Consider the following 27,593-nt stretch of genomic DNA (forward strand, 5'->3'; position numbering starts at 1 on the left):
TCTCAAACTGAGCAATCACTCCACCGTTCCAATTGTGCAAGCCCCGCACTCTCCAGAACTGAGCAGGCATTCGCTCTCCCTCCCGAATTGAGCAGGGCTGGGGAATTTAGACTTAACAATGCTTTTCACCATAGTCCCAGATAATATAAAGTATCTTGGTGTGACTTTAACCAAGTAAGAGAAAGATCTGTATGACAAGAACTTCATGTCTCTGAAGAAAGAAATTGAGGAAGATCTCAGAAGATGGAACAATCTTCCATGCTCATGGATTGGCAGGATTAGTAAAGATGGCCATTTTGCCAAAAGCAATCTACAGATTCAGTGAAATCCCTATCAAAATTCCTACTCAATTCTTTATAGAGATATAAAAAGCAATTTGCAAATTCATTTGGGATAACAAAAAACCCAGGATAGCAAAAACTATACTCAACAATAAAAGAACTTCTGGAGAATCACCATCCCTGACTTCAAGCTGTATTACAGAGCAATTGTTATAAAAACCGTTTGGTATTGGTACAGAGACAGGAAGATAGATCAGTAGAACAGAATTGAAAATGTAGAAATGATCCCGAACAATTGTGGTTACTTGACCTTTAACAAAGGAGCTAAAACTATCCAATGGAAGAAAGATAGCATTTTCTACGAATGGTGCTGGTTCAATTGGAGGTCAGTATGTAGAAGAATGCGGATCGATCCATTCTCATCACCATGTACAAAGCTTAATATCAAGTGGAACTGGGACTTCCAGATCAATCCAGATACACTCAAGAAGAAAAAGTGGGGAAGAGTCTCTAACAAATGGGCACTGAAGAAAATTTTCTGAAAAAAACACCAATGGCTTATGCTCTAAGATCAAGAATCGACAAATGGGACCACATAAAACTGTAAAGCTTCTGTAAGGCAAAAGACACTGTCATTAGGACAAAATGACAACCAACAGAATGGGAAAAGATCTTTACCCATCCTACATCTGATAGAGGGCTAATATCCAAAATATAAAGAAACTCAAGGCGTTAGACTCCAGAGAGCCAAATGACCCTATTAAAAATTGGGTATAGAACTAAACAAAACATTCTCAGCTGAGGATTATCAAATGGCCAAAAAGCAACTAAAGAAATGTTCAACAACCTTAGTCATCAGGGAAATGCAAATGAAACAACACTGAGATTACAACTCACACCAGTCAGAATGGCTAAGATAAAAACTCAAGTGACAGCAGATGCTGGTGAGGATGTGAGGAAGGAGGAACACTCCTCCATGTTTGGTAGGATTGCAAACTGGTACAACCTCTCTGGAAATCAGTCTGGAGGTTCCTCAGAAAATTGGATATTCCACTACCTGAGTACCAAGCTCTACCTCTCTTGATCATATACCCTAAAGATGCTCCAACATATAACAAGTACGCATGCTCCACTATGTTCATAGCAGCCTTATTCATAATAGCTAGAAGCTGGAAAGAACCCAGACGCCCTTCAACAAAGGAATAGATTCAAAAAGTGTGGTAACATCTATATAATGGAGTACTACTCAGCTATCAAAATAATGACTTCGTGAAATTCATAGGCAAATGGAATGAACTAGAAATTATGATCCTGAGTGAGGTAACTCAATCACAGCAAAACACACTTGGTATGCACTCATCGATAAGTGGATATTAGCCAAAAAGCTTGTATTACCCAAGATGCAATCCACAGAACACAGGAAGCTCAAGAAGAAGAATGACCAAAATGTGGATGTTCCCACTCCTTCTTAAAAGTGTAAATAAAATATCCATAGGAGGAGATATGGAAGCAAAGTTTAGAGCAGCGACTCAAGGAAAGGCCATTCAGAGCCTGACCCATGTGTGGCCCATATATATATACAGCCACCAAAACTAGATAAGATTGATGAAGTTAAAAAATTCATGCTTAAAGGGTCCCAGATATAGAAATTTCCTGAGAGACACATCTAGAGCATGTCCAATTCAGAGGTCAATGCTAGGAGCAAACCACTGAACTGAGAACAGGACCCCCTTGGGGGGAATCGGAGGAAGTATTGAAAGAGTTGAAGAAACTTGCAACCCCATAAAAACAACAATGCCAAACAACCAGAGCATCCAGGGTCTAATCCACTATCGAAAGACTATACATGGACTGACCCAGGGCTCCAACCTCATATGTAGCAGAGAATAGCCTTGTTGGGGCACCAGTGGAAGGGGAAGCTATTGGTCTTGCCATGGTTGGACCCCCAGTGCAGGGGAATCAGGAGGGGGCAGTAAGGAGAATGTATGGGGGTATTACCCATATGGGGGAGAGGGAGCGGAGGGGATGGAGGTTATGGACAGGAAACCAGAAGGGGAATAACATGTGAAGTGGAAGTAAAGAAATGTATTTAATAAAAAAGAAGAAGAAAGAATAATGATAATTGTTATATGGATCACAGCAAGGATTACCCACACTATTTATGCCACGATTCTTATCAAAGACAATATATAGATAGAGAGACAGACAGACAGATAGATATAGCTATAGATATAGGTATAATATGTGAGGTTTATTGTCTCTTTAGCTCCAGAGAGATGAAGTTGGAAGTAATTATTTCCATTAAGCAATGGCTTTTCTTCTGCAAGATTCCATTGCTTCCCTCTAACACACTACCGAAATACAGAGTTATTTTTTGGAATAGAAATGCACAAAAAAGCACCTAACATTATATAGCATCTCGTATTTCCATGTTAGAGACCATTGATAACATATGAGGACTGAACTTCGTCAAACATGAATATTTTTCAAGAAGTAAAAAAAAAAAAAGAATGATTAACACTCCCATATTCCCACATCTTGTAGGGATTTTAGCAGCTTTGCTGTATTAATTACCCAGTGTTAAGGAGAGTTTGACCTAATGTAGTCATCAGTGAAACAAGCCCAGACACATCTCAGATCATCTCTGGTACTTATGATATTGAAAGATCCCACGCAGAGAGACCCTTACTCAAGTCTTGGGAAATTGCGGACCCCAGACACAGAGAGACCATTTTGGATGTAATAAGCAAAGGCGAGGTTTATTACGGAGACCTATTACTGAGATCTCCGGGCCGACACATATCTCATGCAGGAGACAGAGGTGTCGACCCCGAGTGGTTGGGAGAGGGGCTTTTTAAAGGGGAGAGGCCTCGAGCCTCAGGGAAAAAAGGGGACATCAGAAAGGAATGCCAGAGATATCACAGAGTTGTAAGATGTCTAACTGTTTTATGACTCTAGAGGATAAGGGGGCACCAAAAGGTTTTATGGCCCCAGGAGATGAGGGGAAGCCAAAAGGTTTTATGGCCCCCCATTTCTGGAACAAAGCTACTAAATCAGGAGAAGGGTCGGGTCTTTGAGTCCTCATTATTCTGAGAGCAAATCTTATCTCTTGTCCTGTCAGAGTAAATGTGGGTCGGAGTTGATGAAGCATCTGTATCTGAAACACATCTGGTTAGGCTTTGGGCCGGCAGGTTTCCTGGAATGCTCTCTGCAAGGTATAAGGGGCTTAAACAAACATCACTGAGACAGAACGACTGCTCACACTGGTGATAAAACAACTGTGTCAGTATCAGTTCTTCTGCAATTTTAGCCATCTGTCTTCCTCAGTCAGATCTTGTTACTGTGTTTTGAGTTAATTTAAAATTTTATCTCTCATTCCCCTCTCCTTCTACTATCAAATTCTAACCTTAGGATTTTAGTGGTAAGTTTCTCATTTGACCTTGTCAGTTGTCTTAACTGACTGGTACTGTTGTCTCAGAACCGTCAACCGCACAGCACCCACTTGATTTTTAACAAAAGCAATTAACCTGTTTGTCACGCAGGGGCCAAAAACTAAAACCAAGAAAATTATTAATAATGGCCCAGCTGTAGCAGAATGTAGGGTAGTCATCCAGGGAGATCTACTAAACTAGCTCTCGAACCATCTCTGATGTGTTTTTTTGTCTGTCTTTGTCTAACCTTTTTTTTAAGTTTATTTATGGAGTCTTTAATTACTCTTGAATGGTCTGTATAGAAGCAACATTCTTTTAGTGTAGCACACAGGCTCCTTCTTTAAGGAATATCAGGTCTAATCTTTTTATATTTTGAAGGACTACCTCTGAGAGGGAGGTTAGGTATTCTTGGAGGTCAGCTAAAAAGTCTTTAGCATCAGGATTTTATCTGGACACTATCTAAACCTATATACCAAGGTCATGACTGTCTTTTAGAACTTCTAAACTTATACAGGTTGTGATCCCTGAGGCACAGTCCCAAGAAGTGTTAGGAGTACTAACATATGTAATGTTACATCATTTGTAATAGAAATCAAGCCTATCCCCACAGCTATCTCGATGGAACCCAGGACAAACATGACTGAATTTCCCTCTAGGTCCCAGCTCTCAGCGCTAACAGCTAGTACATGGCTGGTGAGGGCTGAGAATTGACGGCTGTCAGGGTGGTCAGCAGCACCAGGTACGGTCCTTTTTAGCGAGGCTCGAGTGTCTGGACTCAGTGTAGCTGCTTCCGACCTGGAACTGATGGGATGTCTCAGGGGTCTCTGGGACATAGGCTGCTGTCAGCTGTGAGCAGATTTCTTTCTGTATCACCTGTAGGTCTTTTAGCCTGGCACACAAATCATTATTACTATGGCACTATGACATGTTGGTTCAGTAACATCATCTAATACAGTCAGGGGAGCTGAGGCCCCATATAAGATCTCAAAGGGGGTAAGGCTGAATTTGGAAGGGATATTTCTTGCTCTGAAGAGAGCAAGAGGGAAGGAGTGTCACCCAGTCTGTGCCAGTCTCCATGGTCAATTTGTTCAGGGTCTCTTTTAAAATTTTATTTATTTACTCTACCTGTCCTGAACTTTGAGGTCTGTAAATATAATGTAATTTTTAATCGACCTCTAAATACTTGGCCACACCCTGGCTTACCTTGGCAACGAAAGTAGGGCCTTGTCTGACCAGATTACCTTGGGCATTTCAGACCTGGGGAAGATTTCTTCCAGTATCTTCTTGATGATTGTAGAGGCCATCTCGAGTTTGGTGAGGAAAGCTTCTATCTATTCAGTTGTTGGCTTTATCAGGGCATCTTCATTCATGAAGAGAACTGTTCCCGTCTGTGGACAAGGTCCTCGGCTTTCAGCAGGGGTCAATCAGCCAGTCGCAGAGGTCTTTCTTCCACCCATGGGCTTCTGTCAGTGTTTGACACTCGTGTTGTGGTGGCTCTAGGTCCGGATTGGGCAGCAAGGTGACCAGATTGTCCCGAACCGGTGGAGAATCTAGTCCATGGCAGCTGACCAGTGGTCCCATCTTTTGGGACACTCTATCAGCCACTCTATCACAGTTTAAGTCCTGGATTGGGTGATAATTGTTAGTGCCCGGCTGGCAGGAACGGTGTGTTCCAGGCAGAAAAGCACTAAGCCATTCATCTCCCAGCATCAGTTACTGGTGTACTGAGACAGGTCTTAAGCTCCACATATACAGTCTATAGATATGTATACACATGGCCTCATCTAGCCATTTTAGCCCACGCAAGCCAATTTGGAGAGCAATTTTCTCATGAGCAAGGGATAGGGGCAGTCAGGGATGACCATGAATTAGTGGGTGGGTTACCCGGCCCACGCCAAGGTTCACTGTTCTTCGGGCAGTCCATAAGTATTGTTCGTTGCCAGTAGCTCCTTGTACTCAAGGTCTTTGGATATTGGCCCACTGGGGGGCATAGGAGCACAGAGCATTGGGTCCCTGTATCCACAAAACAACTGGGGGGGCTTTCCTTATATCTCTGTGTATAGCTAGCACCAAGAGGCTCTCCAGTGTCCCCTCTTGTTCTTTCTGGGGCAGTCCCTGACCCAATGTCCTTTTTCTTCGTATTAGGCACACTGATCTTTAGCCAGGAATTCTCTTCTGTTGTCAGGTACTATCTTCTTAGGTTCCCTAACTACTGTGGCCAGCATATGTTCTTCTCTTGTCTTTTAGCTCTTTAACTTTTTCTTCTTTTTGTCTCTTTTTTTTTCTAGCTTTTTGTTTTTTATCTCTTTTTTTTTAACCTTACTTTCTCTGTAACTTATACTAACTCTCAGCAACTTAACTTAACCCTTTAAATTTCTGTAACATTCTCTTTATATCTTTTCCTTATCTTAGCCAGATTGGTGGGGCATTTTTCAGCCCCTCAGAGACCCACCCTTGGAGTCTGGCGGCAGACCTGGAGCACTCCCTACCTTCAGGCATCTGATGAGAGCAGGCAGAAGTGAGGGCCTTCTATCCATCTCTGGAACACTTTTTCTGGCCTCTAGTAGGATTCTGTCTTTCCTCGGTGGTAAAGAAGACCTGTAACAGTTACTAACAAGAATCTCAAATGGGATGGTGGAAAACAAGGGAATCTTGAGAATAGAGGTCCACTGAAGAGGGCAAATAGCATTTAGTCACACAGCTAAGCCAGGAGGCTTTCTTGGGACAAAAAGACCTTGTGTCTGTGAAACAGAAAAATGAGCAGAGGGGCAGCCTATCTGTTACCGGCTGTCTCTCTGGACTTAGATTTTCCCTTAAGGAGTACCTTCTTTTAGTGTCAGCTCAGTGGCTCTGTCTCTCAATAAACCCAGCCTCTGAAGGACACTAGGCTTCTAGTAAGAACTAATAACAAAAGGATGGAGAGATGGTAGAACCTGGGTGTTAGATACTAAGCAGCTGACAAAAGAATTGTAACCAGTTCACCTGGGGCTTCTTGTCTCTTATATCTAATAAAGAGATTGTTAATACTATAGTACCAACCTTTAATAAAAAAAAAACTATAGCTTTCTCCATGTCTCTGAATATCAGGACTGCAGTAGTAGTCCTTTACCAAACTGTCTCAGTGGGCTAAGGGCCCATGGAAAAGAAAACATTAATCCTGACCTTGGCCACAGCCAAAGCCTGAATTCTAAATTTAAACTGGCAAAACAAAACAAAGTTCTTCACAGTTTGTTGTAGATTCTTTGAAACTATTTTAGGGGCTTCTCTGTCCCCCAACCTGGGACATTTCGACCACAGGGGCAGGAACTGGCTGCTGTGGGGATAGGATCAAAGGCATTCTCCATGCTAATGATGACCAGTGAGAAAAGTAATTTAATGCTGGAGACTGACTCCTTTCTTGGAATAGGGCCAGCAGATAAGGCAGGCTCCCTAAAGAACTTTTTTTAATGAGCACTCTCTTTCTGTGAGCAAGAGTTGAAGGTCTGGCCACTAAAAGCAGAAATTCCTTTCTTGTTCTTGTTTTCTTTAGAGTCCTCTCCCACCTCACTCTCAGCCTTTTTAGATTATTTTTTATGTAGCATTTTTAACACAGCCTGTCCCTTTTTTATAGCCTGTTGACAGCATTTTTGATCTTTTAGGCAGCTACGCACTAAGTGTCATACCGGCTGAAACTCCGCCTTTAAGATTCCTTGTTCCCAAGCAAAATTTAAATCCTTTTCTAGCTTATCTCAGCTGTCCACCGTGAGATTCCCAGAGATGGCGAACCAAGGTGTAGTAATTCACTAAGAAATCTCTCTATAGTGTTTTTTTTTTACCTTAAGCCTTTTACTTTTAAACAGCTCCTGAAGAGCCAGAAAAATTGGGTGAGACTTGAGAAGTCCCCATGCTCGCTGCAGCAGCTCCGCAGCTAATTTCGCTCCCCCCTACTGTGTGTTGCGAGCACAAGCACAGATAAAACACTATGTTTTAAAAAATTATCGTTGGCTATCAACCAACACACCGCCACTAGAGCGGGGTCCATAAAATTAAGTTTTCTATTCACTATACTTGTTTCATACCGGAGGCCTAATCTGGGGAACTTTTTTATTTATGAGCGGTTTTGTCCTAAAGGTTTTTGTTAATGTCTCTTTACACAACTGTTAACAGCAGCTAGGCTGATCAAGGGGAGTAAAGGGAGGGGCATCTCTCCTTGGGGAGGAGGCTCAAGAGAGAAAGACAAAACTCCTTGGCAGAAAACAATTTCTCTCAAGCAAATTATTTTTAACTTTTAACTTAAGCACCAAGAGGACCAAGTAAAACTCTTTGATGAACAAAGCAAACAGTTTCATGATTTCAAACACAGTCGTCAGTCTAAGATTTTAAATACAGTCGTCAGTCCAAATTCAAACACAGTCGTCAGTCCAAAATTTAAAAACGAAACAAAAGCCAAAAAGACACTCGACAATATCACAGAAAACAAGCCAGACAAACGAGACCAAGACAAAGCATCCTATAACCAATTTTCACAGATGCCTGGTACCTTCAGTACCTGGCCCAAACTGCAGCTTAACCTTAGCTGCTTTTGGGATGAGATGGACCATCTGATTCCACCTCCCAACAGGATTTTAGAGTGTCCTCTTGTCCTAACATCCGTACAATGGTCCACCATCAAAGACAAAGGGGTTATCACAGTCTGCCCCATTTCGTCTATAAAGTCCGACAAACACTCAACACAGAAGACTAACACAACAAGAGGGACAAGAATATTTAATACTGGTCGCCTTCTGCGACTTTTCCACAGGAAACCGAAAGCCAGGTAACTCGGCAGAGTTCTCTGCGGCTTTATTTCTAGGAGTCTAATCTCTTCTCCGTGAACCGAAAGGAGGCACCCAGTACCTTCTGGGCCCCCTTCACCCTCGAGGCGTCCCCCAAGAGTGACAGCCTGCAGTGCCAGACACGTCTGTCCCCTGCGGTCACGGTGCCCTCACGGGCCTCCGTAACAGCTGCCTGGAAAACCGATTCAAGTCCCTTGGACTGGAAACTACCGAAATAAGAGCCGGACCAAGTCGTCCCTATCCAAAAATGACTCTGCTGGAAACAAAAAACCGGTTCGATTCATTCCGAATCGAAAACAATCCAGCTAGGAACAAAAGTAAAGGACAGACACAGACTGACAATTGCGGCGCCGCTCACACAGAAACACTCAGACAAACATCTAACTCACCTCCAAGGGGTCTTCGGAGTCTGGGGTGGTTGCGAAGATCCCGGACGAGCCCCCATTCTGAAAGATCCCACGCAGAGAGACCCTTACTCAAGTCTTGGGAAATCGCGGACCCCAGACACAGAGAGACCATTTTGGATGTAATAAGCAAAGGCGAGGTTTATTACGGAGACCTATTACTGAGATCTCCGGGCCGACACATATCTCATGCAGGAGACAGAGGTGTCGACCCCGAGTGGTTGGGAGAGGGGCTTTTTAAAGGGGAGAGGCCTCGAGCCTCAGGGAAAAAAGGGGACATCAGAAAGGAATGCCAGAGATATCACAGAGTTGTAAGATGTCTAACTGTTTTATGACTCTAGAGGATAAGGGGGCACCAAAAGGTTTTATGGCCCCAGGAGATGAGGGGAAGCCAAAAGGTTTTATGGCCCCCCATTTCTGGAACAAAGCTACTAAATCAGGAGAAGGGTCGGGTCTTTGAGTCCTCATTATTCTGAGAGCAAATCTTATCTCTTGTCCTGTCAGAGTAAATGTGGGTCGGAGTTGATGAAGCATCTGTATCTGAAACACATCTGGTTAGGCTTTGGGCCGGCAGGTTTCCTGGAATGCTCTCTGCAAGGTATAAGGGGCTTAAACAAACATCACTGAGACAGAACGACTGCTCACACTGGTGATAAAACAACTGTGTCAGTATCAGTTCTTCTGCAATTTTAGCCATCTGTCTTCCTCAGTCAGATCTTGTTACTGTGTTTTGAGTTAATTTAAAATTTTATCTCTCAATATAAGGTAATGGACTGAATTTTTATGCCCTATCATTTATCATGAATATATAGTAGGTTATGCATTTGTTTTACTAAAAAAGTCTGTGTCAAATCTCTCTAGAAACATGACTCAGAATAAGTCCAATGATTCACTGTGCAAAGTCACAATGATACTATGCACTTATCTTTTTTTATTTGTATTATTCTGTCTCTCCATCTCTCTCTTACTTTCTTTTTGTGTGTTTGTGGATATGCATAGTTGTGTGTGTGTATGTGTGTATGTGTGTGTATGTGTGTGTGTTTGTGTGTTTATACACACGATGCCACCTGTACATATATGTGTATGAGTGTACACTCCAGAATGATTATCTAATGTTCTACTCTTCCACTGTCCACTTTATTACCTTAAGACAGGGCATCATGCTGAATCTGGATTTAAGCTGACAACCAGTATGCCTCAAAGATCCACTTTTTACCACTCCAGTGCCGATGTTATTGGTGCATGTGTGCTATGCTTGGCTATTTATTTGGATGCAAGACATTTTTATGCAGTCATAAGTTTACACAGGAATCACTCCAACACTGTGACTCATCTCCCCATGCCACACTGCCCAGTTCTTAAACCAGTTTTTGATGTTCTTACACAGAACAATAGCCCATCCCTTGTTTATGGTTTACAAAACACCAAGGACTTCCTCAAATTGTTTGTTCTGTTAGCCCTTAAATGCAAAATAGGCCCAAACAAAGGGCTGTTTTTTGAAGAATGCCTGAAGCTCCTGCTTATTTCCCTGAGGTATTTCACAGATATGAACCATGACAGTTTTCAAGTAGAGAAAAGAAAATCAAAGAGCTTTAAAGTGTAAAATGATATGTTGTTTCAAGTCAATATTTTATCACTTTCATTTTAAACTATGACTGACTCCACTGATTAAATTGTGAATCATATAAATTATTTACAGTGTATTCATTTGAATGACACAAAGTTTTCTTATTGTAGTTCAAAGAAAAGGGTCAGAAAGTGTTTCTTCACATGTTGAATTTCTCTAATACAGAATCTCTTTGACTTGTATCATGTTTTTCTACTAATTGGTGTCTTACTGGTGTCACATTCAAAGGAAAAATAATAGAATCCGCCCCTATGCTATTGAGATAAATTCCTGAGTTAGTAGGTGTGAAATCTCCTTGACAAATCTGATCACAGCCCTTCCTTGTTCCTGCTACATTAACAACATATTGTCCACACTGCAACCTTGATGAGAGACAAGATAACTGCTCTTTTACATACAAAGGATAGGATAAGATGAAGGGAAGCATAGTTTAGAATACTGAGCCAAGGACATTCAAGTACAAAGCAAAGTAGGACAAAAGCCTGCCTACTGTGGCTCCTTCTAAGAAGATTGTGGGTCCATCAAACTGTAGATAAGAATCATTGTTTTGATAAATTGGCAGTGTGTGTGTGTTTGTGTGTGTGTGTTTGTGTGTGTGTGTGTGTGTGTGTGTGTGTGTGTGTGTATGTGTGGACTTATATAAAGGTAAGAAGTTGAATTTGGGTGATTTGTTCAATCCCTTTCTACCTGTTTTGAATTTTTTGTTTGGTTGGTTCAGTTTTATTTATTTATTTATTTATTTATTTATTTATTTATTTATTGCTTTTGGGTTTTGTTTGTTTTTTGTTTTTTGGTTTTTTTTTTTTTTGTTGTTGTTCTTTGTTTTTGAGAAAGGATCACTCACTGAACTTAGAACTCATGTTTCATAGAAACTGAATGGGCAGCAAGTCCCTAGAATCCGTCTGTTTCCTCACCCTCATCACTTGGATCATAGTCACATGTAACTAGGCATGTTTATGCCCTGGTTTTACTTGGTTCTGGTAATGTTAACCAAGGTCCTTCTGCTTGCAGAGCAAATGTTTTGCTTATTTTGCTGTATTCTAGCCCCAGGGGTAATTTGTTTCATTAAAATTGTTGTGATTACATCACTGTATTATTTATAATTTTTCAGCAAGTCTTCCTTAATTTAGATTTTTATGTATGTGTGTCTGTCTGTCTGTATGTATGTATGTATGTATGTATGTATGTATGTATGTATGTGTACATGTGTATGTATGTAAGAACATCTATTTGGAGGTTGGGAATCTTAGGTCCAATTACTTAGGAGCCATTTACCTTCTTTGTGACAGAACATGGACAACACAATGGTCGTACTGGGCAGACTATAAAAGCTCCACATGTCTCTGGTTCCCCACTGCTCAGATTACAAGGGCCACAACCAGGCACAACTTATTGTGTATGTGGTCTGCGGATCAAACTCAGAGCAGAATTCTTTACCAAGTGAGCCAGCTTCCTATTCCTCGATCATTATCTTAATGCATATTAGCTCTGCTGTCAGCCTCTGGGAGTGGAGATTTTCATGTATAGGCCTCTGTAAATCTTCTTTAGAGCAGCCCTCAGGTTCTGGTCTTTACTTGATCATATTGATGATCCCTTCCTCTTCCTGTCTGTTAACCTTATTTCAACTTGATCACTTCTTCCGAAGTATTCAGCTTTCAGGTAATTATTTAGCTCTTCACTCCTTATCATACCTGCACATGGAGTTGCAATAATTATATTATTTGTCTTTCTCTTGATTTTTGTTGTCAGAAGCATTGTGTTTTATTGGGTTTATTTTTCCTAAAACTAGCACTAAGTTTAGCAAGGTATTTGTGGGAAAAAAAACAAAAACAAAAACACTGAGAAAATACAGTTGCAAACTCTCTTGTTAGCATGTCCCCCTATAAGCTCTACCCTGAAAGAGGTAAAAAGACTATCACATGGCCCATGGTTTGCTTCCTTTGCCCACTATGTAGAGGAGCTTCCCAGTTTTAATTGGTTGAAATGATGGAAGGTAAAGCTTTTCATTTACAGTTTATTTCTTAAATCTCTACATACTAAGTCTCATGATTTCACGAAGGAGCTTGTGAATCATACTACAATTGATATAGATCTAGGAGTGCCCAATTTTAAGAGGCTACTCTAATAGGACATTTGGACAAGTCAATTTATGTAGAAAATATAAAATAAAAAGAATAGCATTCACTGCTGTAGCAGGACATGAAACTGAGTCTGTCAGATGAATGGTTGTCAACATCAGTTTGCAATAAGGAAGATTTCCTGCTGGTGAATAATATGATGATGGACACCCTGGCAATCAGTATTTTCTCCCTATTAATGATTGATTTCATTACAGGCTGTCGTTTAAATGGAACATCAGAGGAAAAATAGCTGAGTAACCTATGCAGACAAGAGAGGTGAAGGATCCATTTTCCTTATGGGTACTTCATAGGTACTTTCTGCTTAATGATTTCATTGGAGATTATTCAAATGATGGAGAGCTCGGTCAGTGGGAAAAAGACTCCAAGGGGAAGAGGGCTTACAGCACAACTATTAGCCTTTGAATTCACATCTGAAACTCCTACTTGGAATGCCAAATACTGTCACAGGCACCTGAAACCCTGGTTTTGGCCAATGAAGGAGGATCAGAGAATTTTAGAGACAGAGGATTATTTCTGAGTCCTGGGACTTAGTATGTAGAGATTTAAGAAATAAACTGTAAATGAAAAGTTTGATTCACCAGCTAGCCCAACTATAAAATGGTGAACTCTTACTATAGTGAAAGGCAATGAAGGAAATAAGCCCAATGTAGAGAGACCAGAAAACACTGGACATCCTACTCTGGTTTCTGCACACAGATATGCACATACAGGCACACACACACACACACACACACACACACACACACACACACACACACACCTCACATGCTTTGTTTTGTTTTTATAAAAATCGTAGCATGAAAAATGAAGTATCTTTGAAAACTAATGTATCTGGTTCAGTTCTAAACTCTACTACTAACCTAATTGAGTTGCAGAACCTCATTCCACATTGAACCTAGGCATTCATGCTCCTCTACCTATGGTAGCAAGGACAATTGTTCGTTAAAAATGAGATAGTAGCTCACATACAGAATGGTGGACATAATGTCAATGAAGTAGATAAACAATTTTTACCTGTTTTTGAATGGATGGATGGATGATTGGTTGGGTGGATGGAAGGATGGATGGATGGATGGATGGATGGATGGATGGATGAACAGATGGATGGATGGATGCATTAATGAGGCAGAGACCCCTAAGACAAACCACCATCTAACAATTTTATTTCTTTATTTAGATAAATAAATATAATTTATTTATTATATTACCAACTTACAATTATGGTGATTATTTTTAAATGTGGAAAACATTCAGAATTTAAACCATGATAACATAGTTCAAAAACATATGATCTCTGTGACAATCATTTTTCAATTATCTTTTCTTTTTCTTTTTTGTAATTCTTTTGTTTTTATTTTTATTAATTTATTTATTATATTTATTGGAAATTGTATGTATTGACATTTCAAAAGTTATCCTCTCCTCCCCCTTTGCATGCTTCTATGAAGTTGCTCCCAATACCACATAACACCTCCCACCTCAACACACTGGCCTTCCTGTACACTGGGGAAATGAAGACTTCACAGGACTAAGGGCTATACGTCCTATAGATGCCATACAATGTCATTCTCTGCTACATATGCAGCTGGAGTCATGGGTTCCCCTCTTTGGTTAGTGGTTTTGTCCCCAAGAACTCTGGAAGGCCTGGTTAGTTGAAATTGTTGTAATACCTATGGTGTTGCATTTGCCTCCAGTCCTTTCTTTAACTCTTCAATTGGGGTCTACCTGATCAGTCCTATGTTTAGGTGCAAGCATCCTCATCTGTAACCATAAGGCTCTGACAATCATATAACAGGGGACAATCATATCAGACTCCTGTCAGCAAGCACTTCTTGGCATCATCAATAGTGACTGGATTTTGTGGTAGCATATGGGATAGATTACTAAGTGAGGTAGTCTCTGGATGATCTTCCCTTCAGACCTTGGTCCACTCTTTGTCTCTGTGTTTGCTTCCATGGGTATTTTGTTCAAGCTTATAAGAAGGAATGAAGTATTAACATTTTGGCCTTCCTTCATCTTAAACTTAATATGGTCTGTGAATTGTTTCTTGGGTATTTCAAGCTTTAGGGCTAATATCCACTTATCAGTGAATGCATACCACGTGTGTTTTTTTGTGACTGGGTTGCCTCACTCAGGATGATACTTTCTGGTTCCATACATTTGCCTAAGAATTTCACGTAGTCATTTTTATTAGCTAGGTAGTACTCCATTGTGTAAATATATCACATTTTCTGTGTCTCTTCCTCTGTTGAAGGACATCTAGGTTTTTTCCAGCTTGTGGCTATTATAAAAAAAAGCTGCATGAACATAGTGCAGCATGTGTTCTTGTGTTATGTTGGAGCATTTTTTGAGTATATGCCCAGGAGTGGTATAGCTGGGTCCTAAGGTAGTACTATGTTCAATTTTCTGAAAAACTGACAGGCTGATTTCCAGAGTAGTTGTAACAGCTTGCAACCCCACCAGCAATGGAGGTGTTTTTCTATTTCTCCACATCCTAGTCACCGTATACACTCATCTGAGATTTTATTCTTAGCCATTCTGACTGGTATGAAGTAGAATCTCAGGGTTGTTTGGATTTGCATTTACCTGATGACTAAGGATGTTGAACATTCCTTTAGGTGCTCCTCCACATTTGATATTCCTCAGTTGAGAATTCTCTCTTTACCTCTGTAGGGCATTTTCATAGGGTTCTTTGGAGTCTAACTTCCTGAGTTCTTTATATATATTAGATATTTGCTGTTTATCATATATTAGATTGGTAAAGATCTTTTCCCAATCTGTTGTTTGCTGTGTCCTTTGCCATACAGAAGCTCTGCAATTTTATGAGGTTCCTATTATCAGTTCTTTGTCTATGATCTTAGAGCATAAGACATTGGTTCAGGAAAATTTCCTCTGTGCCTACGTGTTCAAGGCTCTTCCCCAGTTACTCTTCTATTACTTTCAGTGTATCTGGTTTTATGTGAAGGTCCAAGATCCACTTTGACTTAAGCTTTGTACAAGGCAATCAGAATGGATTGATTTGCATTCTTCCACATGCTGACCTGCAGTTGAACCAGCCCCATTTGTTGAAAATGCTGTTTTTGTTCCATTGAATGGTTTCAGCTTCTTTGTCAAAGATCAAGTGACCATAGGTGTGTGGGTTCATTTCTGGTTCTTCAATTCTGTTCCACTGATCTACCTACTTGTCTCTGTACCAATACCATACATTTTTTTCATCACAATTGCTCTGTAATACTGCTTGAGGTCAGGAATGGTGATTCCCCCAGAATTTCTTTTATTGTTGAGGATAGTTTTTTATAGCCTTGGCTTTTTGTTATTCCAAATGAATTTTCAAATTGCTCTTTGTAACTAACTCTATGAAGAATTGAGTTGGAATTTTGATGGGGATTGTACTGAATCTGTAGATTACTTTTTGCAAGATGGCCATTTTTACTTCATTAATCCTGCCAATCCATGAACATGGAAAGTCTTTCCATCATCTGATATATTTTTCAATTTCTTTCTTCAGAAACTTGAATTTCTTGTCATATAGATCTTTTACTTGCTTGGTTGGAGTCATACTGAGGAATTTTATATTATTTGGGACTATTGTGAAGGGTGTCATTTCCCTAATTTCTTTCTCATCCTGTTTATCCTTTAAGTAGAAGAAGGGCACTGATTTGTTTGAGTTAATTTTATACCCATCTACTTTGCTGAAATTGTTTATCAGGTTAAGTAGTAATGTGGTGTGGTAGAACTTTGGGAGTCCCTTAAGTATACTATCATATCAGCAAGTGGTGATATTCTGACTTCTTGTTTTCCAGTTTTTATCCCTTTGACCTCTTTTTGTTGTCTGATTGTTCTGGCTAAGGCTTCAATTACTATATTGAATAGTAGGGAGAGAGTGGGCAGCTTTGTCTATTTAGTGATGCTTTGGTTTATGACTTCTGATGTTTCCTATGTTTTGTATATCGAGGGTTGTCTCCCTCTGTGATTTATTTATTGTTTCTATTTCCATTTTTAAATCCTGGATGGTTTTATTCAATTTCTTCACCTGTTTGGTTGTGTATTCCTGTAATTCTTTCAGGATTCTTTGTGTTCCTTTTTTAAGGGTTTCTACTTGTTTACCTGTGTTGTCCTGTATTTCATGTCCTTCTTAACGTCCTCTATCATCATCAGGATATGTGACTTTAAATCCAAATCTTGCTTTTCCCATGTGCTGGGGTATTAAGGACCAGCTATGGTAGGACAACTGGGTTCTGATAATGGCAAGTAGTCTTGGATTTTGTTGCTTAGGTTCTTGTGTTTGTCTCTTGCCATCTGGGTATCTCTGGTGTTAGTTGTTCTTGCTGTCTCTGACTGGATCTTGCCCCTCCAGTAGGCCTGTGAGTCTATGATCTTAAGAATGAGAGCACTCCTGTGAGATCATATCTCTCCTGTCAGGCTTTGATTCTGGTGGGCTGTGGGACAGCCTTACTTATGGGCACAGATAGAGACTGGGAGGGTCCTGTCCCAGGCTGCTCAGCAGTTCCTATGTCCTGTGCCTTCCTGGTAAGTCCCTCATTGGACAGTTAGTGATGCAAAAGTGGAGTCTTACCTGTGGGCTTAGGAGTGAGGGTACTCCATGGAGACCAGCTCTCTCCTGGCAGGTTTTTCAGAAGGAGACTGGAAGCCAATTTTTACTTTTATGTTTGAAAGTTTGTTATTTGTTATTAAACTGTTTTCAGGCATCATTATCATTATTTGTATTTGTCTATGAGTGGATATGTCCATATGAATGCATGTGACATCAGACACTGATAGAGTGCACCATAATTCTTGCAATTTGAGTTACAGGTGTTTGTCAGTTGCCTAAAATTTGTTATTTTCAGAAAGCTCAACAGTGCCTTTAAATACAGAGGCATTGCTAGTTTAGATTACTTTTCTGCAACACTAGGGTTTGAAGATGTGCTTACTACACCTTAAGCAAGTATTATCACCCTGAGTCCTAGCTCTACTCTCAATTTACATAACTTATCTCATCAACTCCTGCTCTCCTATAGTTCTACTTTCTTTGGATTAGGGTGAAATGTTGACTTTGTGTCTGAATAGTCTTCTGATGTTTTAACTCTTTGTCTGTTTCTTCACATGCTATTTCCAATATTGCTTGCTTTGTACCAGTTGCAGCCTTTATGTTTCTTCTGACACCTCGAAAGCTGCTAACCTTGGTCTTCCCTGCTTTCTTAGTTATTCTTGGCTCTCCAACAGTTCTATTACAGAGAACCAGCTATTGAAACCCTCTTCACAGAGTTACCAAGAGTCATCAAAAGGAAAAAAAATTGGAGACTTTTCATTTTTCTGTGTATGTACACACATATAAGGGGAGGTACCTGCTGAGCCCAGAGTAATCTGTTAGATTTTTGGCAACTCCAGTTTTAGGCATCTGAAAGCAAACCAGTATAGAGGATGTGTACTGAACTCTAGTTCTCAGCAAGAATAGTATACACACATACAGACTCTTAGTCTTTGTGCTATCTCCCCTGCTCTTACCATTTACTACAACCCTTATACCCCGTTTCTCTTGCAGGAGGTTTGTGTGGATGGAATGAACACCTCATTAACTTTTTGGCCTTTGAAAGTACTTCAAATATTTAGCAGGAGAGAAAATAACTGTTACTTTTATTAATTAGTATAGAGTCTGCTTTTTATCACAATGTGATAATCTTTTTTACAGGCTTTCAGAACCCTCAGCATTCTGCTTTTCAGCTTACTCCTCGGAGAAACACATATTTATACTAGCCAGTTGCAAATAAATGTGTACGGTGGGACAAACTTCAGACTAAACATTGTGTGTGACATTCAAGCGACTCAAGACAAGTTTTCTAAATAATTTATTTTTAATTTTGATTTTCAAAAGACTTAATTTCTAAATTTGTCAAGACTTGGTTTAAAATAGAAAGGTTGTAGACAAAAGTCTACTTCACTGCATACTGAACAGAATGTAAGGTTATGCATTGACAAAGAGAGTTAAATAAAACATTCAGCCTACATATAAATAGTCAGCAAAGAGCAAGAGTTGGCAGGAAGAAAGGACATGTGCATTTTGAGGGTGAGTCACATTCTAGGACACAGGTATGTTATGCATAGTCAGAGAAGGATTATAGGAAGGGAAACACCAACAGAAAGATGATTTATAAGATTTAAGTAATTAATTTGCTTAGATGATTCTAAGAACTGATTGAGCAAGTCTTCATTCAAAAGGGCGTACAGTTGAGAAAAAAGCCTACATGTCTAGGATAGAACCTTATGCTATTTTCAACCAGTAAAATATTAGTTTATACATGTGAGTGCATGTATATGAGTATGTGCATGCAAGAGTGAATTTGCTGTATGCTCATATTTGTGAAAGTATGTTATTACGTGTACATATTCATGTACCTGTCTGTGTTCCTATGTGAGTATATATGTGTGTGCTTGGGAATATCCATGTCTCCATGTACTTATGTGGCTATTACTGTATAACCATATAGATATACATATGTATGTGTCAGTGTGTGCAGGTACGTTTGTGCATATGTGTTTACTCATGTACATACATGTGAGTGTGCATGTGTGTTATTATATGGAATCAGTTTCTGCGTGCTTGTGGGAGTGTTGTATAAGTATGTGTGTAAGTGTGTATGTGTCAGTGTGTATGCATATGCATAGATATGTATGTGACTGTATGTATACCTTTGTAAATGTTTATGGATTCACTTGTGAGTAGTCATGTGTGTTAATGCTTGCATTTGTGTGTGTGTGTGTGTGTGTGTGTTTGTGTTTGTGTGTGTGTGTATGTAGGCCAGAGTGTTGTATTTCAAGAACTGTCTGCATTTATTTTTTAAATAAAATCTCTCTCTTGGCAAAATGTACTAATCATGTTAGGCTGTTTCACAAATTAGCTACTCTCTCTGCTTCTCTAGCTCTAGGATTACAAGCTCCTTTCATAACATCCAGCATTTTGGATTTATTCTGGAAATAGAACTTCATGCTTTTAACATACAGTCTACTGACTGAGCCATCTCTGAGTTGCTAGGCAATATAATTTTCAAGGAACACTCAGATCTACTTTAGACTTTTCTGAAGACTGCAGACATCCCACCCAAATTTTCCACACACCCTCACTTGAATAAAGTCAAGTGCTCATGGATTTTGATCTCATCCACAAGACCCCTTCACAGTAGCATGAGATCAGTGATTCATTCAGTAACTAGGTACAGGATTCTTGCCAATTTGATGTATGAGACTCACCTTCATAGTCATATATCATTTTGGCCTCTTCTCAATTTCAACTATACCCAACTAGACTTCTGCCAAATGTGGCACACTGCAGCTTAAGATACCTTGACTTTCCTGTTTAAAACCATGTCACTTAAGTTTGTCCAGGTCTGTGATAGTAACATTGGTCATTGGGTCATGTTACTTTTGATTAGAATAGAGGTATACTATGGCTTATGTAAACAAAGCTCAGCTCTCTTTCTCTTACCTGGATTTAAAATGTATTTAATGGGGACTAGGGAGATGGGTGAGTTGGTAAAGTGATTGGTACACATGCAGGAGACTGAGGTTTATATTACAAATGCTTACACAAAGTCAGGCATAATAGCATGTGCTTGAAATCACATCATGGAACAAGCAGATCTCTGGAGATCACTAACCAGACAGCCCAACTCAGTGAATGAGTCCCAAGTAAATTAAGAGCCCTTGCCCCACATCTCAAGTTAGACTCGAGGCAAAAAAGAGTCTTGAGGTAGATTACAGGCTTACACACACATACACATGCACAGGTACACGTAAACACATTATGATTCTTTTATGTCATAATATCTATGTTCAATGTGCAAATTAATGGCAATAGATCTAGTTTGCATGGTTACTATCTTGCATTGGCCCATATCTAAAAGGTTAGCCTCCAGTGTAGCACCATTAGGATTCTTATGAATCCTTAGAATTTTGAGCCTTTAAGAGATTGTCAGGGGTGATATCTGCTGTCTTTTTGTCCCCCAGTGAATTCACATGAATAATAGGTTTTCCCACAAGGAGCACTTTCAAGATTAAAATGGTCTTGACACAGGCCTAAAATCCATGCATCTTCAGTTTCAAGGACCAAAACTGTAAGCCCATATAAACCTTATCTTTTCACAGATTCACTACTTCAAATATTTTTACTATAGTGACAGAAAGTTAGCATAGCCTGAGATCTTCATTCAATCCTCATTCAACACTGAACTATCTCCCATTAAATAAGGCTAGCAGCCGACAAAGGCTGTGGCTAAGAGCAGGGGTGGGATAACACAACCAACCTGTGCTGTGATTTCAGTCTTCATATGTAGAGATTGAGGATTGCAGGACCAAGCTCGTTAGAAGACTGACTAGCTGTTACCATGTGATTGTCATTTTAATTCACCATAAGTTACCAAGTATTCACTGATGGCAACTTCTCTCCTGGGTCACACTGTACATATGCTACTGCTTTTACTTCTAGACATAACAGAAGACCCAGGCCTATTTGTGAGTCTGCTCCTCTATCACAGTCTTCATTCTACAATAACTTTTCCTGACCCATAGGTAAAATTTAGAACCCTGCCCACTAGTTGGTTTCTTTACGGTCTCTCCCCACTACCCAGATGGTTAGGTTTATAGCGGACTCATCCATCCCAGGATAGAGAGGGAAATGATGACAATTTTTTCAGATGAGAGTCAGGAAACCTGATGTCTGGTCTCTTTTGGATCAGTGGAACATATATGACCCAATGACCCAGGATTGTGTTCTTGTTTCAGGCCCTGATCTCCAAGCACAGTTCCTAACCCACCCTAGAGTTTTCAAGATAACTTAAAGGACTCTGACCACCTTGAGAGTGCCAAGCATCACTCTGGCAGGCCTTACCTTTCTGCACAATTTCCTTTAACTTGCTCCCAAAGTCTATTAATTTATTTGGCCAGTCCCTTGTTCTGAGGTTGACTACTAATATACATCTATCAATATATTGAATTCACCAATCAAAAGCCCCCTTTGGCATACCAAATTAACATGCCAAATTAAAATTAAGCAACTTATGACTACTATGAGGCTTCTCTTGTACCTTTATAAACTGCCCTCTTCCTATGTGGCATGTCTATATCCTCTCAAACCAGAGGCAGCACTTTGTCCCCCTACCTGCCCCCCCTTTCACTCCTCTCTTTTCCTTTTTTCTCCACTCTCCTTTGTTCCCTACTTCTCCTCTTCATCTTCTATCTCCTGATTTTGTCTCTTATGCTTGACCTGCTCTCTGACTTTATTTTGACAACTTGGTCTTTGTGATCCTGAGGCAACAGTTTTGCAAACAATGGTCATGTAGTTCATTCTTCAAGCTGATTTTCTCAGACAATAGGACATCAGGGAAGAAGTATCCAGGCCATGCTTTCCAGAGGATGTCTCCTCCATAAAAATAATTATTTATGAATTCTACAGAATAGTTCATTTCCATGTATATTAACAGATATTTGATTATACTTTAAAAGGTAAAATTGAGGATTTATGCATGCTACAAAGGTGATCTGCCAGTAAATTGAGCTCTTACCTTGGTAATGTTTGTTTGTGTTTGTTTTGTTTAATCTATATTATTTTTCAAAAGGGTGTTTAAAATTTATTCACATATTTTCGACAATATATTATTGTGCTTTCAAGTCTGATATTCAACTGAAGTGATTACCAGACCCCTAACAAAGTAGCAAGCTGGCACTATATATATGTTCCAACCACTGTACTTTTTTCAGGGCAAATATTACAATTTGTAGGTTTCTCAAATAAAAGCATATGACAAGTCATGTGAAGGCTCCAGTTGTAGCCCTGTCTTCTGTTTACAGTTACTTTTGTTTACTGACAGATAGCTCACTTCCTCATATAGAAATGAACAAACAAACTAATATGCATCACAGATAACATTTTGGAGTTTGGACTTTACCAATTTGTCTTATCTAAGCCAGAGCTTCTTTTGATAGGCAAGCATATTGTTGATTCATTTATCATTTTCTAACATTTCAATTCTATGTTTGTATCATAGTTCATTTTATGAAATTATAATTGTTGGGTTTTTCAGAGCAATATTGTTTTGGAGTCGCAATGAATAAGCTTTAGCATTAGGACATGTGTTGTTTCATACACTTGATATTATATCTGTGTTGTGGTTTGCCCTGAAGTTATCTGTATTTTGATGCTAATTCTTCTGCCCCAAGGACAGCTGCCTAGTCAGGTACTCAGGAATCAGGTGACTTCACCAGAACCTCCCCATTGAATTTGTAAAGTACTTGTGAGGGGCAGGTACAGGATAGAAGGAGGCCTGTCATTGGAGGAGAAGGAAGGATGAGCGGGAGAGAAGTTTGAAGGAAGAGGAGACTAGAAGAGAAAGGGGAGACAGGACAGAGGAGAGGGTGTAAAGCCATGGCATGTGATGTTAAGATTCTTCTCTGTGTATTTACAGGTTGTTATTAATGTTCCAAAGGGATGGATGGTACTGGGCTTTGTATGTTTAAGTGGGCAATTATATCTTATCAATTGGATCTAAGATTATTGTGTTGTATGTTCTTTTATGTGATGGTTTCAGTGTAGGAAAGTGTGCGGCAGCCGGAGACTGTGGGCCTCCAAGGAGTTGGGATGTGTTTCCACCAAGATATCTAGCAAATATCTTGGAGCACTGAGGTGCTGGAGCTAGCGAGGTAAAAGACAATACCCTTTTTTATTTTATATAATTTTACAACATCTCTGTAGATATAAGAATTCTCAGAGAAGTCCTTATTAGGAGAAGAGTTATATGTGAATTTTCTACACACTGCCAAATGGACATCCACAGGCCTGGATGCAATTTGACTCCCACTAACAGTGTCTTGCTCACAGACTCATAAAATGCGTTATTATTAGTTGGAATTTTGGCCAGTATGAATCATTTCTTGAGAAAATAGAAAGCATTTAAGGATGATACTTAGCATGTGATTTACAGCTCTGTGAAGGCTCACAATTTCTTATCCTAGTTTTTTCTACATTGCCCAATGCTAGGATTTTGTTACTCTGTTAAAAGAACTGCAGTCTTCCTCTCCTTCTCCCTGTCCCTTGTGCTCTCTCTCTCTCTCTCTCTCTCTCTCTCTCTCTCTCTCTCTGTTGTCTCTCCCTCCCTCCTTCCCATCCCTCTCTTTCATGTTTGTGTGTGTATGTGTGTGTGTTTATGTGTCTCCCACATTCTTCTATACATCTATGTTTAAGATCATAACCTATAGAGGTGTAACTTTGTGGATATGGTGATGCAGTTACAGTTATATTTATACAATAGATATTTAAGCTGTTAAATTCGGAGGATGCTATCTAAAAGCAATGTCTTTTTAATCCATTGGACTGCAACATGAATTCCATACAGTGGTTTTATAAAAACATAGAAGGCATAGCAAGTTGCATTGCCTATCTAAATGGTACAGATTGACAGTGTGAAATCTTTTATCATTACAAGATGACATTTTCACTTACAGGTGTGGTGGCCCAGTTTATAACTTAACTGGGATACATACTGACTTTAGCCTTCTTTGTGTCTACATTACAAAGTTCTTCAGAATTTACCCAGAATACTGTAGGAAATGAACAAAATAGTAGATTATTTCCATATTAAAGTATTGAACATCTCTGTAAAAATAAATAGGAACTGAGCCCTTGTTGGAAAAATATAAAAAATTAAAAAAAATATGGTTGTCTTTTAGCCCCACTAGGTCTATACCACAGTGCCCCAAGATATCTGCTGGATACCTTAATTCTCAGTCAGCAAAGCCTCTCACCTTCTTTTCTCTACCCCATATCACATTGCCAAAGGCCTCTCTCTGAGTCTGGCAGTAATCTCTCTGCCTATCTAGTTCCCAAGGCAGGTTTCCATGCCAGAAACAAACATCCCAACTCGGTGGTGGTCCAGACATTTTCTTACACTTAAATCACTACATGAAAGAACACATGACACAATAACCTTTCTCCCAATTGATAAGATATAATTCTCCACCTAAACATACAAAGCCCAATACACATCCATCCCTTAAAAACATTTGTAACGGGCTGGAGAGATGGCTCAGTGGTTAAGAGCACCGACTGCTCTTCCCGAGGTCCTGAGTTCAAATCCCAGCAACCACATGGTGGCTCACAACCATCTGTAATGAGATCTGATGCCCTTGTCTGGTGTGTCTAAAGGCAGCTACAGTGTACTCATATATAATAAATAAATAAATAAAATATAAAACAAAAAAAAACATTTGTAACAACTTGTAATGGTCCAGATTAGAATCTTAACGTCACCCGCCATATTGTCCTGCCATGGCTTCTCTCCTTCTCCCTCCAGTCTCTTCCTCCTTTCCATTCCAGTCTCTTCCTCTTCCTTCAAACTTTTCTCCTGCCCATCCTTCTTCTTGTCCAATGACAGGCCTCCTTCTATCTTGTTCCTGCCTTACCTGTGACATCATCCCACAGGCTCTTGTGATGGTCGTAAAGGCAATTGCTAAGTAAGCAGGAAGACCATGATAGGAAGAGCATAGCAGCCAGACTGTGATTTCAGTCTTCAAATGTAGAGATTGAGGATTGCAGGACCAATTTGGTTAGAAGAGTGACTAGCTGTATCTGCATGCTTTGGGTTTGGTTGGGATTTTACCTCAAAATATTAGGTGGGAAAGTGATCAAAAATACCTATCAGCCTTATGCTATTACTATTGTGTACAGAGTCCATTGTTGTCAGTCATGTTGTACAGTACACAATTGTGTATGAAAGTGTGCATGTATTTGTGGGAATGTAGCCTTATTGACAACAGTACATAATTCAAAAAAATGTCGGATTAGAGCATCCTGAATGATGGGAAGGAAGTCTGCACAGGATGTAAGAATTTGCTAAGATAGGGAGAATGTAAATGACAAATATTTTATCTAGAGCATATATGTGGATCTTTAGACTTACTTACTTCTCTTTTTATTTGGATGTATCGGGATGATTAGCATTTCTTGTCAACTAGACAGAATGGAAGTCAAACTTCTGGCTGTTTCAAAATGTTTAGACTGAGTTAGTAGAAGTGGAAAGACCCATTTCAGTGGACCAGATGGCATGGAGTCTAGGATGGAATAGTAAAGTAGAAAGTTTGCTGAACCTCAGAACTCATCTCTTCCTACTTCCTGACTCTAGACAAAAGTATCCAGCAGCCTCCCAGTCCAGTGGCCAACACTTCCTCACTATGATGAACCTTAACTTTCCACTGTGAGTCATCTCCCCCTTTAATGTCTTTAATTGTTAATGTCCTACAATGCTATGCAGTGATGAGACCTGTAACTACCAGGGTTTGTTGTCACATTTAAAATTTGTTTTGATTGATTCTTCCTTTTTCTCTTGTTCTCCATTCCCCTTACTCTTCTTTTGTTCTTCCAGGCTTTCACCATGACCTTCATCTCATTTTCATGCCACATGTTCTCTTTTGTCCTCCTCTATCCCTATTCCTCATTATCTCTTCCTGGTTTCACAGCCTGTACTCACACATACATGTGTATGTATGTATGCATGTATACAGGCATGCACAGATATGCATTCACATATACACAAATAAATGCATATATACATACATATGTACACATATACATATGTACCAGGCCCCAGGGAGTTTGGAATAACTGCTTGACCTGTGGTGAATTTTATGTCAGGGGAAGCAGTAGCAGGCAGGATGTTAGTCACTAGCAATGTAGGACAGCTACATCCCTTTCAAACTTTCTCAGTTTTGAGAACTCTCTGAAGCACTTTGGTTTTCTTCTTTCTCTTCAGCAAAGATCATTTTAGATTACTAATTATAATATAAATCATAGTGGGGTGGGAATAAAAGCCAAGCAGCAAAGGAGAAAAAAAAGTTGAAATAATATTTCTGTAAAGTCACAAATCTTATTATCTTACTTCCTGCTCAAAAAAAAGTCTGATCCATTGATTAGAAGATAAAAAGGGTGGAGAGTAGAGATTCTGTTATGTAATTTCTCAACAAAGAAATCAAAGCTCTGTAAATTTTAGTTTTCTAATACAGCAGCATAAAACAATCTCATTAAGAGCTCTGTAGAGTATTCAAAAAGGATAGGCAGAGTACATGTAACAGTGGCCGAAAAAGAAGGCTTAAGTGTTAGAGGAAGGTCAGGGTAACTTCAGAAGGAAGCTTTTGGAAGTTGCGAGTGAACAGGAAGAGGATGCACTCAAGAAGTGGTCATCCCTGAACATAGTGTAATAGGAACATAAGGAAAGGGTGTGAGATGACATCCTAGACACTGAGGAAGAAGAATTTGGTAGTGATGTTCAGTATGCTACTGTAGTAACACAGGACTTCTTCCCCACAAGTGATAGTCATGTTTCAAGAGACAGAACCCGAAGGAAGACGTTCCCTCTTCAGTTGGAGAAAGAGGAATTCCTTAAAGCTGGGGGAGTTTTCCAGACAAGGGGATAGGAGAGAAAAGCATTAATTATAATAGGAAGTGAAATTACCTTGTACTTTAAATCTCACTTAAGCATTGAATCCAAGAGATGAGGATGTAGCACTATTTATGGCATTAGAGTTACTTGAACAATGGGAATAAGAAGCAGTTTATAGGTTGACGAGATAAAAGACTTGTTTTCTAAATAATAGGACCTGAGTTCAGATCCCAGAAATGATATGGTGAAAAAGCTGTTCTTAATAGAATATGATTGTAATGTTTTGCTTGGGAGATAGAGACATCCAGGAACTTGTGGTTTGCTACTGTCCAAGACACATGGGCTGCTTGATGATTTTATTCTCACGCACATGGGTGGAAATAGAAAATATCATCCTGAGTGAGGTAATCCAATCACAAAAGAACAAATATAGTATTCTCTCAATGATAAGTGGGTATTACCACAAAAGCTT

General features: G+C 39.6%; 1 protein-coding gene across 6 annotated transcripts in view; it reads left to right on the top strand.

Moving 5' to 3' along the window:
- Cntnap5b (contactin associated protein family member 5B) overlaps nucleotides 1-27,593 on the top strand; it is a 903,457-nt gene that overhangs the window by 523,302 nt on the left and 352,562 nt on the right. The window lies entirely within an intron of this gene.

This window comes from Rattus norvegicus, chromosome 13 (assembly GCF_036323735.1).
Source record: "Rattus norvegicus strain BN/NHsdMcwi chromosome 13, GRCr8, whole genome shotgun sequence".
NCBI lineage: Eukaryota > Metazoa > Chordata > Mammalia > Rodentia > Muridae > Rattus > Rattus norvegicus.